Below are 14043 nucleotides of genomic sequence, written 5' to 3' on the forward strand. Positions count from 1 at the left end.
AAACCCCTGAGCAGCAAAGTCAATGACGTCTTGTGTTTAAAGCGATGCTTAAGTGTTTTGTTACAGTACTGGGGAGTAGCAGTGTTAACCCACGGGACTCCCTGCCACTGAGAATTAGCGGGGTTAACCCACAGGAATCCCTGACACTGGGAATTAGTGGTGTTAACCAGTGGGACTTCCTGTCACTGGGAATTAGCAGGATTAACCCACATCAATCCCTGACACTGGGAATTAGTGGTGTTAACCAGTGGGACTTCCTGTCACTGGGAATTAGCAGGATTAACCCGCATCAATCCCTGACACTGGGAATTAGTGGTGTTAACCAGTGGGAGTTCCTGTCACTGGGAATTAATGGGGTTAACCCACAGGACTCCCTACCCCTGGGTTTTTCTCTCTGACCATTGTCGTCATGATCTACATAGAGGCTTAATTCAGGTTATAAGTGAATTTATTACATGATACGACTATATCTGCACGAGCAGTAATCATAAAGAAACAAGCACACTAATTATTGATACAGCATAAATGCAGTTGCACTGGATGATAGATTGTACAGAACAGTGGTTTTCAAACCGTGGGTTGTGACCCAGTACTGGGTCGTGGAATGTAAGGCACTGGGTCACGATGGTTCTGGTCAGTGCACCCGACCAGCCCGTTAAAAGTCCCATCGGCGGTTAAAAGTCTCATCCCTGGCCCCACCTCAGAGCCTGCACTCCCACCCCTTCCCACACACCAACCCACTGCCTCAGCCCAGATCCCCCTCCCATACCCTGAACCCCTCATTACCAGGCCCACCCTGCAACCCTCACCCGTGCACCCCAACCCTGAGCCCCTTCCACACCTCAGCCCCTGCTCCATTGGGTCACGAGCATCAACAATGTTCTTCAACTGGGTTGCCAGAAAAAAAGGTTGAAAACCACTGATATAGAATTTAGCTTCTATAACCAGCTTGTAGCAACATGCTGGATTGTCCAAGGGCTCACACAGGCTGTTGGGATCATAATATGATTCAATTGCTCCTCAGATCACCTGATGGAAAACACAGCATTGCTACAGTCGATACAAGAGTGTTGCAAACTCTTGTGATTCTTGCAATTATTGATATTTCCCTTTAAAGCTTCCCGGAGACGTGTGATCACAGGAGAATCTCAGATTTTATTTAAAAAGAGAAGTTGTTTCTGGCCCTAGCTTCTAGTGGGTGTGCAGAACAGCAGAACAAGGTGACCAGCAAACTCTCAAAACAGGAGGCAAAAGAAAAAAAGCCAAACATTTTTTTTAAATCGTATGATTTTCAGGGGCCTGAATGGTGATTTTTGAATGCTTGCGGTGACATTACTGGGAAATGCTTGTTCCAGCCCCCTCATTCATTTGTAACCTGGCTGCTAGCACACAAATTAGCCATCATCGTCAGTTCTTCAACTCAAAGGCATTGTTTAAAAGGGGCACAAAGTCTGCTATAGGCACTGGCTGGACGGTTGTGCAGGCTGGGTACTAAAGAGACAGCAGCAAATGGCAAGGTTGATTGCTACATTGATTTACATAAGTTGAGGATCTTGGTGTATTTTGTTGGATTTCCTATATTAGACAAATGGTTTGGCTACCGTAACAAGTCCAACAGAAAGCCGAGAAACCCGACTCACTGGGGGAAGTTAAAGAATGAAAAGGCTGCTTCTTTTCAGCTTGATTTTTCACATTTGGGGATGTGGTGGCCCAATCTCCAGCTGAGATTGGGTCTCTCATTCATGAACACGCCTGCTGATCATTTACGCTTTTTCTTGTCTTCCTTCAAGGCAGTCTTCTGAACCCTTTCGGCATCTTCAGCCACTTCACTGAGAAAGCTGGACAGCATGAAGTAGGTGGTTAAAAAAGAGATTCCCACAGTTAACATGGGACCAAGCACTGGTAGATTTGCAGTTAATCCAGGCAAACCCTTCACCTCCTTTAGAAGCAGTTTGATTACAACACCTCTGGTTATTTCTTCTGCCCTGGGAGATATGATAACGGCCTTCAGTTCTGCTATTGGTTCCCCAGCCTGCCTGGCCAGATTAGCCAAGGATCTGTCATCTAAGCCAAAGTACTTGTTGAAGCCAATCATGGATCCTAGCAGGATGCCAATATTACAAGCAACAGAGAACTCTGGTATAGGAATGACATTGACTAAAGCCGAAGCGAGAGACATTAGCCATATCAGCTTCTTCAGGCCAGCTTTCTTCTTCACTATGATTTCTGCAGACAGGTTTGGCAGACTGAGCAGATAGGCAAGTCTCTGCAGACCTTGGAGATCATCCTGCAAAGCCTTGACCAGGGCAGAAGCATCCTACTTGGTGAATTCACAGCTGGAGAGAAGGAAAATCTCTGGGTTGCTTATTCCTGCCTTTTGCAGGTGTTTCCTGCAATCCATCCTGAATCGTCCCAGGACGCTCTCCTGACTGAACTTTCTAGGGTGATCTCTTTGTTGCGCAAGTCTTCATCCTCCTTGGAAAGCACAAATAGAACCTCTTCCCCATCTTCTCGATCTCCCGGGCCAGGACTATGGGGTTGCATTTGAAGCGCTCCAAAGCGATGATCACGAAGAAGTCATAGAGTTTGAAGTTCACCTTGTGCTGGTATGTGTTTGGCTGAAAATCCAAGGTGCCAATGCCGGGCAGATCCCACAGCCTCACATTGGGGCTGTTCGGATAGGGATAAACAGTTGGCTTCTTCGTTGTTTCTGTCACCCCAGTTGGGGAAGCCCCGTCATCCTCAGTGGTCAGTCCCCGCAGGGCGTTGATGAAGGATAATTTCCCGGCGCCTGTCTCCCCATGATGGCGATGTTGAGCATGGTGGATTTGAAAGACTCCAGCTCCACCTGTGCTATAGAAGCCACTTCAGCCTATTCTTTGTCTTTGAAAAGATCCATGATCTCTTCAAATGCCTTTATGGAGTCATTGAAGAATTCTTTTGGGTCCAACCTTAGATGCAGAGCTTCCATGCGAGCTGAGATTAACTCCATATCCTTCCTGAGCACTGGGGCGGACTTCATATCCTGGCACCTACAAGAGATTCCCTCTTCCCCAGACAAGAAAAGGAAAAGGCATGTTTCAGTTAGTGTAAATGCAGCCTTAAAAAAATAAAACTATTCACGTAGCAACTTACAGACTTGCACCCATGGGGCTGGTTTCACCCCCACCAGCCTGTGTGTTGAAACTTGCATCCCCGTCCCCGCTGTGCACAAACCTTAAGCACTGTTAGTACAGGTTAACCTCCCTGGTGCATGGACTATTACTCCTGGGGGAATTCTGTGCTACTGCACACATGTAATTAACAAGCGGTGCATATTTTTTTATATTTTGGCACCGAATTCTCCCAGGAGTAGACTATGGGGCCGTCAGATGCGCTGCTCTGCAGAGCCAGGAGAGCAGGATGTCGCCATGAGGGATATCTGGTGATGTCTGGAGTATGTGTTGCGCTTTGGGATGTGTTGAAGATGGGAGTGAAAGCCAAGGCCCACCCACCACAGGCACAGGGGGGAAGGGAGAGAGGCTCAGACAGCCCCCCACCAAGTAAACCACTCCTAATTCCCAGCTCCCATATGGGGGCAGGCTGCCCCCCCTTCCAGATCCTGGCTGACACGAGAGCTAGTCGGGAGAAGGAGTCTGACACTCCCAGATTTTGGTACGCACCTGGGAGGAGACTATGTGGGGCTGACACACTCCTTCACCCCTCATCCCTCCCCCTTTCCCTGCCACTCACCTGTGTGTCACCCATCCTAGCATCCCACCCCTCTAATCCCCAGCCCTCCCCCCTGGGGTGGGCCCCAACTCCTCCCCGTCAACCACCCTATTTATCCCTTTCCCCTCACTGCAGCCCTAAACCACAATAACCAGAATAAAAACCTACTTGGGCAGAGGTCATCTAGACCAGTCCTCTGCACTCATGGCAGGACTGAGTATTATCTAGACCATCTCCGACAGGTGTTTGTCCAACTTGCTCTTAAAACTCTCCAGTGATGGAGATGCCACAGCCTCCCTAGGGAATCTATTCCAATGCCTAACCATCCCGACAGGAAGTTGTTTCTAATTCCAACCTAAACTGCTTGTTGTCCTATCCTCAGAGGCCAAGGCACAAAATGAGATCAGACTAGCTAGAGACATAAAGGGCACCAAGAAAACATTCTACAAATATATTAGAAGCAAGAGGAAGCCCAAGGACAGAGTAGGTCCGTTACTCAACGACGGGGGAAAGACAATAACAGAAAATGTGGGAATGGCAGAGGTGCTTAATGACGTCTTTGTTTCGGTTTTCACCAAGAAGGTTGGTGGTGATTGGACGTCTAACATAGTGAATGCCAATGAAAATGGGGTAGGAACAGAGGCTAAAACAGGAAAAGAACAAGTTAAAATGACTTAGACAAGTTAGATGTCTTCACATCACCAGGGCCTGATGGAATGTGTCCTAGAATACTCAAGGAGCTCACTGAGGAGAGATCTGAGCCAAAAGTCAAGGAAGAGGAGAGAAATTCCAGATGACTGGTAAATGGCAAATATAGCACCAATCTATAAAAAAGCAAATAAGGACAACTGGGGAATTACAGACTAGTCAGCTTAACTTCTGTACCGGGAAAGATAATGAAGCCAATAATTAAGCAATCTGTTTGCAAACATCTAGAAGATAACAAGGTGAAAAGTAACAATCAGCATGGATTTGTCAAGAACAAATCATGTCAAACCAACGTGATAGCTTTCTTTGACAGGGTAACAAGCCTTGTGGATGGGGGAAGTGGTAGATGTGGTATATCTTGACTTTAGTAAAGCTTTTGATACTGTCTCACATGACCTTTTAAACAATCTAGGGAAAAGCAACCTAGATGGAGCTTGTGACGGGTTCAGTCATGGAGACCCTCCACCCCCTTGGGACTGTCACCTGATGTGCTGAATTTACCTCTGAGCCCATTTTCCCTGACAGCTTGGACTCTAGAACTCTGGCTTGTTGAACCAGACATGCTAGGTTGCTACAACACAGACTCAGGTCTGGTCCACGCCCCCAAAGCTGCAGACTTTAACCAAAAATTGCTCAGCAGGTCACCTATCTGCAGCACCCAGACACTCAGTTCCCAATGGGATCCAAACCCCAAATAAATCAGTTTTACTCTGTATAAAGCTTATACAGGATAAACTCATAAATTGTCCGCCCTCTATAACACTGATAGAGGGAGACGCACAGCCTTTTGCTCCCCCAGGTATTAATCACTTACTCTAGGTTTACTAATAAACAAAAGTGATTTTCTTAGGTATAAAAATAGGATTTAAGTGGTTTCAAGTAATAACAGACAGAACAAAGTAAGTCACCAAGCAATATAATGCCAAAACATGCAAGTCTAAGCCTAATACATTAAGAAACTGTTTATAGGTAATGTCTCACCCTCAGAGATGTTCCAATAAGCTTCTTTCACAGACTAGACTCCTTCCTAGTCTGAGCCCAAATTTTTCCCCTGGTACAATCCTTGTTAGTTCCAGCAGACATCTTAGGTGGAGAACAAGGGTGTTCTCATGACTGGCAGCCCCCTTTGTCCTGCTCCACTCTCTTTCATAGCTTTGGCACAAGGCAGGAATCTTTTGTCTTCCTGGGTCCCCACCCCTCCTTCTAAATGGAAAAGTACCAAGTTTAAGATGGATTCCAGTATCAGGTGACAAGTTCACATGTCCTGTGAGACCCCAGCCTCCATTCTTCCAGGGCTGGCCTGCGTGTACCCAGGAAGGTTTGCAGGTAAACAGAGACATTTACAGGTCATTGATTCTGAAGGACTCTTAATGGCTTCCGCTTGCTATGTTTACATCAGTAACACAAGTTTATATGTTATTCTCCTAACTCTAGACATAGAATTAATACATGCAAACAAAGGAGATGAACACACTCATTAGATTATAAGCTTTGATACAAGAGACCTTTTGCAGGAAGCATATTCCAGTTACATTCTATTCACACTCATAAGCATAGTTCCATAAAACATTATGGAGTGCAACGTTACAGAGCTACTATAAGGTGGGTGCATAACTGGATGGAAAACCACTCCCAGAGAGTCGATATCAGCGGTTCAGAGTCATGCTGCAAGAGCATAACGAGTGGGGTCCTGCAGGGATCAGTTCTGGGTTCAGTTCTGTTCAATGTCTTTATCAATGATTTAGATCATGGCATAGAGAGTACACTCATAAAGTTTGTGGATGATACCAACTGGGAGGGGATGCAAGTGCTTTGGAGGATAGGATTAAAATTCAAACTGATCTGGACAAACTGGAGAAAGGGTCTGAAGTAAAAAGGATGAAATTCAATAAGGACTAATGCAAAGTGCTCCACTTAGGAAGGAACAATCAGTTGCACACATTGAAAATGGGAAATGAGTAGGAAGGAGTCCTGCAGAAAGGGATCTGGGGATTAAAGTCTGGAGAAGAGAAGACTGAGGGGGGACATAAAACAGTTTTCAAGTACATAAGAAGAACAATTTTTCTCCCTCCTCCTTGTAACAACCTTTTATTTATTTTAAAACTGTTATCATGTCCCCTCTCAGTCTTCTCTTCTCCAGACTAAACAAACTCAGTTCTTTCAATCTTCCCTCATAGCTCACGTTTTCTAGACCTTTCATCATTTTTGTTGCTCTTCTCTGGACTATCTCCAATTTGTCCACATCATTCCTGAAATGTGGCACCCAGAACTGGACACAATACTCCAGCTGAGACCATAGAAGTGTGCTGCAGAGCGGAAGAATTACTTCTCATATCTTGCTTACAACACTCCTGGTAATACATCCCAGAATGGTGTTTGCTTTTTTTGCAAAAGCGTTACACTGTTGACTCATATTTAGCTTGCGATCCACCCTGACCCCCAGATCCCTTTCCTCAGGACTCCTTCCTAGGCGGTCACATGCAATTTTGTATGTGTGCAACTGATTGTTCCTTCTTAAGGGCTTGGCTACACTGGAGAGTTGCAGCACTGGTGGTGGGTTTACAACGCTGCAACTTATTCACCATCCACACTTGCAAGGCACATACAGCGCTGCATCTCCCTGGCTGCAGTGCTAGCCCTATTCCTGCTCTGCCTGGGCAATAATGACTGCAGTGCTGGTGATGCAGCACTGCTCCGCCAGTGTGGCCACCAAAAGCGCTGTAATTGGCCTCCAGAGTATTCGGAGGTATCCCAGAATGCCTGTTCAGCCACTCTGCTCATCAGTTCGCACTCTACTGCCCTGGCCTCAGGTGATCCACCCTTTAAATGCCCCGAGAATTTTAAAAATCCCCTTCCTGTTTGCTCAGCCAGGTGTGGAGTGCAATCAGTGAATCTTTCCAGCTGACCATGCCTCCATGCGCCAAACGAGCCCCAGCATGGAGCAATGGCGAGTTGCTGGACCTCATCAGTGTTTGGGGGGAGGAAGCTGTGCAGTTCCAGCTGCGCTCCAACCGTAGGAATTACGATACCTGTGAGCAGATCTCAAGGGCCATGCTGGAAAGGGGCCATGACCGGGACACGGTGCAGTGCAGGGTTAAAGTAAAGGAGCTGCGGAGTGCCTATTGCAAAGCCCGTGAGGGAAACCTCCGCTCCAGCGCTGCCCCCACGACCTGCCGTTTTTACAAGGAGCTGGACGCGATACTTCGGGGTGACCCCACCGCCAATCCGACACCATGATGGACAGTTCAGAGCGGGGAGAGGAGGGGGAGATGGAAGGGAGGCAGGAGGGGAAGGGGAGGAGGAGGGGGGAGGAAACTGAAACTGAGGGTACTGGGGTGGGGGGGGACACCCCGGAGTCCCAGGAGGCATGCAGCCAGGAGCTCTTCTCAAGCCAGGAGGAAGGCAGCCAGTCGCAGCAGCCGGTACTTGGTGAAGGACAAGCAGAGGAGCGGGTTCCCGGTAAGTGGCTTTTATTTTCAGGATGGAAATGTTTCGGGAGAGGAGGGAGGGTTAGGGCGGCATGCATGCATGCCTAGATGTGGAATAGCCCGTTGATGTGGTCTATCATGTCGCGGTAATCGGCCTCGGTAATCTCTTCGAAAGTTTCAGCCAGAGCGTGGGCAATGCGCTTGCGCAAGTTTATAGGGAGAGCCACTGTGGTCCTTGTCCCGGTCAGGCTAACGCATCCGCACCACTGTGCAGCGAGGGGTGGGGGGACCATGGCTGCACACAGGCAAGCTGCATAGGGGCCAAGGCGGAATCCCCATTGCTGTAGAAGACCCTCCCACTCTTCCCAGGCGACCCACAGCAGCGAGATATCTTCCAGGATTAACTCCTCTGGAAAATGTTGGGAGACTGTTCAGTGTAGATGCCCCCTGCAGCAGTTTGCTTTCCCCAACACACAGAAACCCCTGCACAGCCCTAAAGCAATCAGTCCCCCTTACTCACCATTTCGTGGCTCCTGTGGGTTAGGTGCACTCTGTTTGGTATGGGAAAAGTATGCTAAAGTGAAGACTGTAAACTCCTTCACTCTGTGGGAATAACTGTCTGGGTGAGATTATAAACAATGGTGCCTCTGTTAACTTTTTCCATTTTTGCCTTTCGAAAAGTGTCCTTGACTACTCGACTGCCCATATCATCAACTGCTTAGAGGCTACAAAACCTCAGGAAGAAGCCGTGAAAAAGCAAAGACGACATGCTGAAATCAGTTATGGATCACTCTGCCAGAGAGAGTAAAAAACTGCAGGATTGGAGTAAAAAACTGCAGGACTGGAGGGAAAGGGAAAACAAGATCCGCCAGAGAAACGCAGCAGCTAAGAAGAAAAGCACAAAGCAGCTGATAAGCATCCTGGTGCGCCAAGCGGACTCTATCCAGTCACTCGTAGCCATGCAGGCAGAGCACTACCGTGCCAGCCCCCGCTCCCAAAGCTCTTTCCCTTGTGTCCCAATGTCAGCTCCAAACCCCCTTCCCCAGCCTCCAGGTTCTTACCACCACCAGCTGCCTCCAACACCTGTACGTTCTCCTACCAGCCCTGAGAACTACGACCCTTACCCTCTGCACTCAACCCCCATCACCATGCAGTATAGGCATCCTGAAGTGCAGCAGTCATTGCACAGCCCTCCAGAAAGGACTTGGTTCTGCTAGTGAAGGCAGGGAGCTGGACTCAATGACTTTTCAGGGTCCCTTCCAGTTCTAGGAGATAGGTGTATCTCCATCTATTATATTCTTACTTATTTCCAGAAAGCCTTTGACAAGGTCCTGCACCAAAGATTCTTATGTAAATTAAGTTGTCATGGGATAAGAGGGAAGGTCCTTTCATGGATTGAGAACTGGTTAAAAGACAGGGAACAAAGGGTAGGAATAAACTTTGGTAAATTCTCAGAATGGAGCAGGGTAACTAGTGGTGTTCCCCAAGGGTCAGTCCTAGGACCAATCCTGGTCAACTTATTCATAAATGATCTGGAGAAAGTGGTAAACAGTGAGGTGGCAAAGTTTGCAGACAATAGCAAACTGCTCAAGATAGTTAAGACCAAAGCAGACTGTGAAGAACTTCAAAAAGATCTCACAAAACTAAGTGATTGGGCAACAAAATGGCAAATGAAATGTAATGTGTAATAACCCCAACTATACATACAATATGGTGGGACCTAATTTAGCTACAACTAATCAGGAAAAAGATCTTGGAGTCATCGTGGATAGTTCTCTGAAGATGTCCACGCAGTGTGCAGAGGCGGTCAAAAAAGCAAACAGGATGTTAGGGATCATTAAAAAAGGGATAGAGAATAAGACGGAGAATATCTTATTGCCCTTGTATAAATCCATGGTACACCCACATCTTGAATACTGCATACAGATGAGGTCTCCTCATCTCAAAAAACATATACTGGCATTAGAAAAGGTTCAGAAAATGGCAACTAAAATGATTAGGGGTTTGGAATGGGTCCTATATAGGGAGAGATTAAAGAGGGTAGGACTTTTCACCTTGGAAAAGAAGAGACTAAGGGGGGATATGATAGAGGTCTATAAAATCATGAGTGATGTGGAGAAAGTGAATAAGGAAAAGTTATTTACTTGTTCCCGTAATATAAGAACTAGGGGTCACCAAATGAAATTAATGGGCAACAGGTTAAAAACAAATAAAAGGAAGTTATTCTTCACACAGCGCCCAGTCAACATGTTGAACTCCTTACCTGAGGAGGTTGTGAAGGCTAGGACTATAACAGGGTTTAAAAGAGAACTGGATAAATTCATGGAGGTTAAGTCCATTAATTTCTATTAGCCAGGCTGGGTGAAGAATGGTGTCCCTAGGCCTCTGTTTGTCAGAGGGTGGAGATGGACGGCAGGAGAGAGATCACTTGATCGTTATCTGTCAAGTTCACTCCTTCTGGGGCATCTGGCATGGGCCGCTGTTAGTAGTCAGGATACTGGGCTGGATGGATCTTTGGTCTGACCCAGTACGGCCGTTTTATGTTCTTACGTTCTCATTTTAATTACTGTCTTCACTCAGCCTTGAAAGTGAGCGCTGGGCTTTCATGGAGAGCCCTGGCTCTCATCCTCCCTGCTCTAACCATTAAACCCCACTCCCCTTTGTACACAACCCTGCTGCTGTGTGGCACTCATTGCCCTTCTGGTGAAGCAATGCTGTCACCGATATACAGGGTGAAAGCTGAATCGATGCTGTGAGAGCCGGGGCCAATTGCTTCAAGGAAGCCCTGCACCAGTCAGTGCAACTGCCCTGAACGCAGCGAGGGGCCACTGGAGCAAATGCCACTGAAGAAGAAAACACAAGTCTTTGGGTGATAACGCTCCACTTGCAATGACACATTTACTTCAGCGATCTCTGCATTGCCTGCAGACTTATGCTAGCACCTCCCCGAGTGACATTAGCTGTGACCACGGGAACCCTCGTCCGCTGGCATGGCTGGGTCTGCACTGGGCTTTTTGTCAGCAGAGCTACATCAGCCAGTGGTGGGATCCTTTCAGTCCTTGACTCACGCTCAGACCCAGTGTCATGGGTTTTCTCTGCAGTCTACCTACAGTGTATCCCCTTATATGTAGGGTTACCATATTTCAAGTTCCCTAATAGAGGACACCGTTGCCGGCACAGAGTGCCCAAGGGAAGCAACAGTGGGGTCCGTTGCCCGGTGTGCGTCGCGCCAATGAACACACCAGGGTGGAGAAGCAAACCAAGTTTATTTGAGATCTCAAAGCAGTGGAAGGAGACCGGCCCGTCTCAAATCAAGCACAGTAATACAAGCAGGCTCTTCCCTTTTATACCCCAGTTGTTTACCGTAAAAACTGTTCTTTTTGCTGACTAGCTCATCCCCCGCTTCTCCCTCCCTCTTCTGTCCAGCTGCAGTGTTTCTACTTGCTTCATCTTTCCTCCCCCCCCAAGTACACCTTATCTGAAGCAGCCTTGAGCTGCTTCCAGTCGGTTAAAACTGATAGCTTACTGCTTACACCACAGTTTCGCAGCTGCTGGCACTACATTTTTGCAGCTGTTAGCACATTAGGTTACACAAAGTGTCTAACATGGAGGAACATTGGTTCACTGAGGCCTAGAGCAGGAGGGCTTCATCGTCACTCGTGGTCTTCCACCAACCCGAGTTACCTAGGGTTATGCCTAGTGACACCAACAACACTGGGGGTGAGGTACAGTAGTGGGGCAGTGGAGGAGTATTTTTGGGGAGTGCTGCAGGAGTGTGTATGGGTGTGTGTGTGTGTATGTAATGGGAGGGGATATTTAAGTACCTGGGAGGCTACTGGGAAAGTGTACCTGTGGCCTAACTTTTTAAGTGGGGGGCAGTGTCGCTTCCTGTCATGGTGGTGGATGCAGGCCTGGGATGCAGCACCCGTCCATCAGTAAGAAGCTCCCGTTGAGCATCTCCCCCTGCCCAGGGCAGGAAGCTGTGGCCTGGTCTGTCACCCCTCACAACCTGGCCAGGCTCTGAGGCCCCAGGGTGGGGCAGGTGGCCGGGTGAGAGGTGCTTGGGGGCTCCATTACCTGGCAGGCTGGGCTTGGCTGGGCAGGATCCAGCAGCTGCAGACTCAGTGGAGGGATCAGCCGAGGCGCCGAGGTGGATCTTTCTCTGCTGTAATCAGCAAGGAAAAATCCTGGACCTGGACATTTCTTTGTACTTCAAAAAGTTGCCTGGAGGATAAAAAAGAGGGTCACGTCGAGGAGAACCCCAACATATAGTCAGTCCACCCCTCAGGAGCCTCCTCTGTCCACTGATCCCTCAGTATCCCCCCTCAGAAGCCCCACCAACTACCTCACAGTCTCTTAATATTCCCCCTCCGGACCTCCACCTTCCTTTCCATGGCCCCTCCATATCGCCTCTCAGGAGACCCTGCCATACCCCTCACAGTCCCTCAATATCCCCCATTAGGAACTCCCACTGTCCCGATATGTATCCTCAATGTTCCTCCATTTCTCTATCCATTACCTCTCCTGTTTTGCTATTTCAGGGGCCTGGACAACGTTTCCGTGTGGATGTGGGTGCGTGCGCGGTATGGGGGGGGAATAGAATAAAAACCAGTCAAAGGACAGCCCCTGAGTAGTGCTTTAATCAGCAGTTTTGCATCACAACTAACTTTGGCTGCTTGACTGACAGTGAATTAACCGAGCCTCTGTTCCAAACGCAGTGTTTGCTTTCTTTGCTAAGGCAATTTGACATTTTGGGGGTTCCACCCTCCAGTCCCTGTGTCTGTCTGTCTGTCCAGTCCCGCTCTCTGGTATATGCAGGCACTCAGAGCTGGCTGCAGCTGATTTCCAGGAAAGGGTGCGGCTTGAATTTTCCCAGGGCTGCTTATCTCTGAAGCTTTTGCTTTCCATTTCACTGCAGAGGGAAGTAGCCAGAGCCCTGCATCAGGGTAAGTCTTGTGCTTCGTGGGGAATCTCCTGCTCGCTGGGCTGGCCAGTAAGAGTTTCTGCCCAGGTAAGGGATTAAATCGCTCCGTCCCAGCTCCTGGAGCTGCTGCCCCCCTTCACTGTTACTCAATATTTCCCCTCAGTAACCCCTACCCTCCCCATCATGGTCCCACAACAACCCCCACACTCCCACCATGGTCCCTCTGTCAGGGACTCTAACCCCGATGGCAAAGTTCATTGTCTGACCGCGAGAGAGACAGACAACACGAGCAAGGTCCGATCAAAAGCTCTTTATTGACAAGTGCACGCACCAATAGAGAGCAGCTCGTCTCCCGAGAGAACCAGCCAGCTCTTTACATCTTCAGTATAAGCCTATATAGACAGTTCCATCTCATCATAAATTATTCACTGGAGCAACCCACCCCCTTCTTCTAACAACTAGAAACTAGACACCTTTAGTATACATGCATGCCTAAAGTTAGAAATGTAGGGGAGTTAAAAACAAACAAAGAACAAAACCAGGGAGTGAAAACAAGGAGGCTGAGGGCTCTTATCAGTTCTTCGAAGGAGCTGCCCGAACACAGCACATCTGGTGCTATGCCAGGAAAGCAGTTTCTCTCTTATCTCACTTTTTCCTAGCACTTGTGAGACATGCTGCTACTTCTCAGTGTTTTCCACTCAGGAATTACCCACAAACCTCTGTTAGCCTGACTTTGGTCAGGTTGGCATACCTGCTTTTGTCTGCTATATCTTTATTCAGGCCTAACACCTCAATACCACCCTCACAGTCCCTCTCCCTCTCCCTTGTGGTCCCTCAATGTCCCTCCTCAAGAGCTTCTGCTGCCCCCCGTCATGGTCCCTCAATATCCTTCCTCAGGAACCCCCGCAGCCCTCCACTGTACCTCAGTATCCCCCATCAAGAGCCCCTGCCGTCCCCCCATGTCCCCTCAATCTCTCTTCTCAGGAGTCCCTACTGCCCCCCCCTTGGTCCCTCAGTATCCCCTTCAGAATCCCCCACAGTCATCCCCATGATCCTTCTATATCCCCCCTCAGGAGCCCCTGACGTCCCCCACCACAATTCCTGTATATCCCCCCTCAGGAACCCCTGCTGCTCCCCTTATGGCCCCTCTATATCCCCTGTTTTAAATCTTTAATACCCTGAAACATTACCTTCCATCCTGATTTTACAGGAGTGCTTCTTTTACATTTTTCTTTATTATAAAGTTCTTATTTTAAGAACCTGATTGATTTT

General features: G+C 48.2%; 1 protein-coding gene, 1 long non-coding RNA gene and 1 pseudogene across 4 annotated transcripts in view; 1 reads left to right on the forward strand and 2 right to left on the reverse strand.

The window, feature by feature from the left end:
• Positions 1-430: 430 nt before the first annotated feature.
• LOC115640613 lies at positions 431-5430 on the reverse strand (annotated as a pseudogene).
• A 157-nt stretch (positions 5431-5587) lies between these two features.
• LOC115640621 lies at positions 5588-12456 on the reverse strand. Its single transcript, XR_003997906.1, has 3 exons — positions 12367-12456; positions 11925-12071; positions 5588-5622 (listed from the first exon to the last, which is right to left on the reverse strand). It is a non-coding gene; the product is annotated as an uncharacterized LOC115640621 (long non-coding RNA).
• Positions 12457-12712: 256 nt separating this feature from the next.
• The window catches only part of LOC115640616 (interferon-inducible GTPase 5-like), a 34753-nt gene continuing 33422 nt past the window's right edge, over positions 12713-14043 (forward strand). The window contains exon 1 of one of the 3 annotated variants that reach the window (XM_030543509.1): positions 12713-12793. The gene's annotated coding sequence lies outside the window, so the exon portion shown is untranslated. Of the gene's footprint in view, positions 12859-14043 lie in introns of all 3 variants that reach the window. The other 2 variants (XM_030543508.1, XR_003997905.1) reach the window with 2 other exon arrangements.

This window comes from Gopherus evgoodei, unplaced genomic scaffold (genome assembly GCF_007399415.2).
Source record: "Gopherus evgoodei ecotype Sinaloan lineage unplaced genomic scaffold, rGopEvg1_v1.p scaffold_31_arrow_ctg1, whole genome shotgun sequence".
NCBI lineage: Eukaryota > Metazoa > Chordata > Testudines > Testudinidae > Gopherus > Gopherus evgoodei.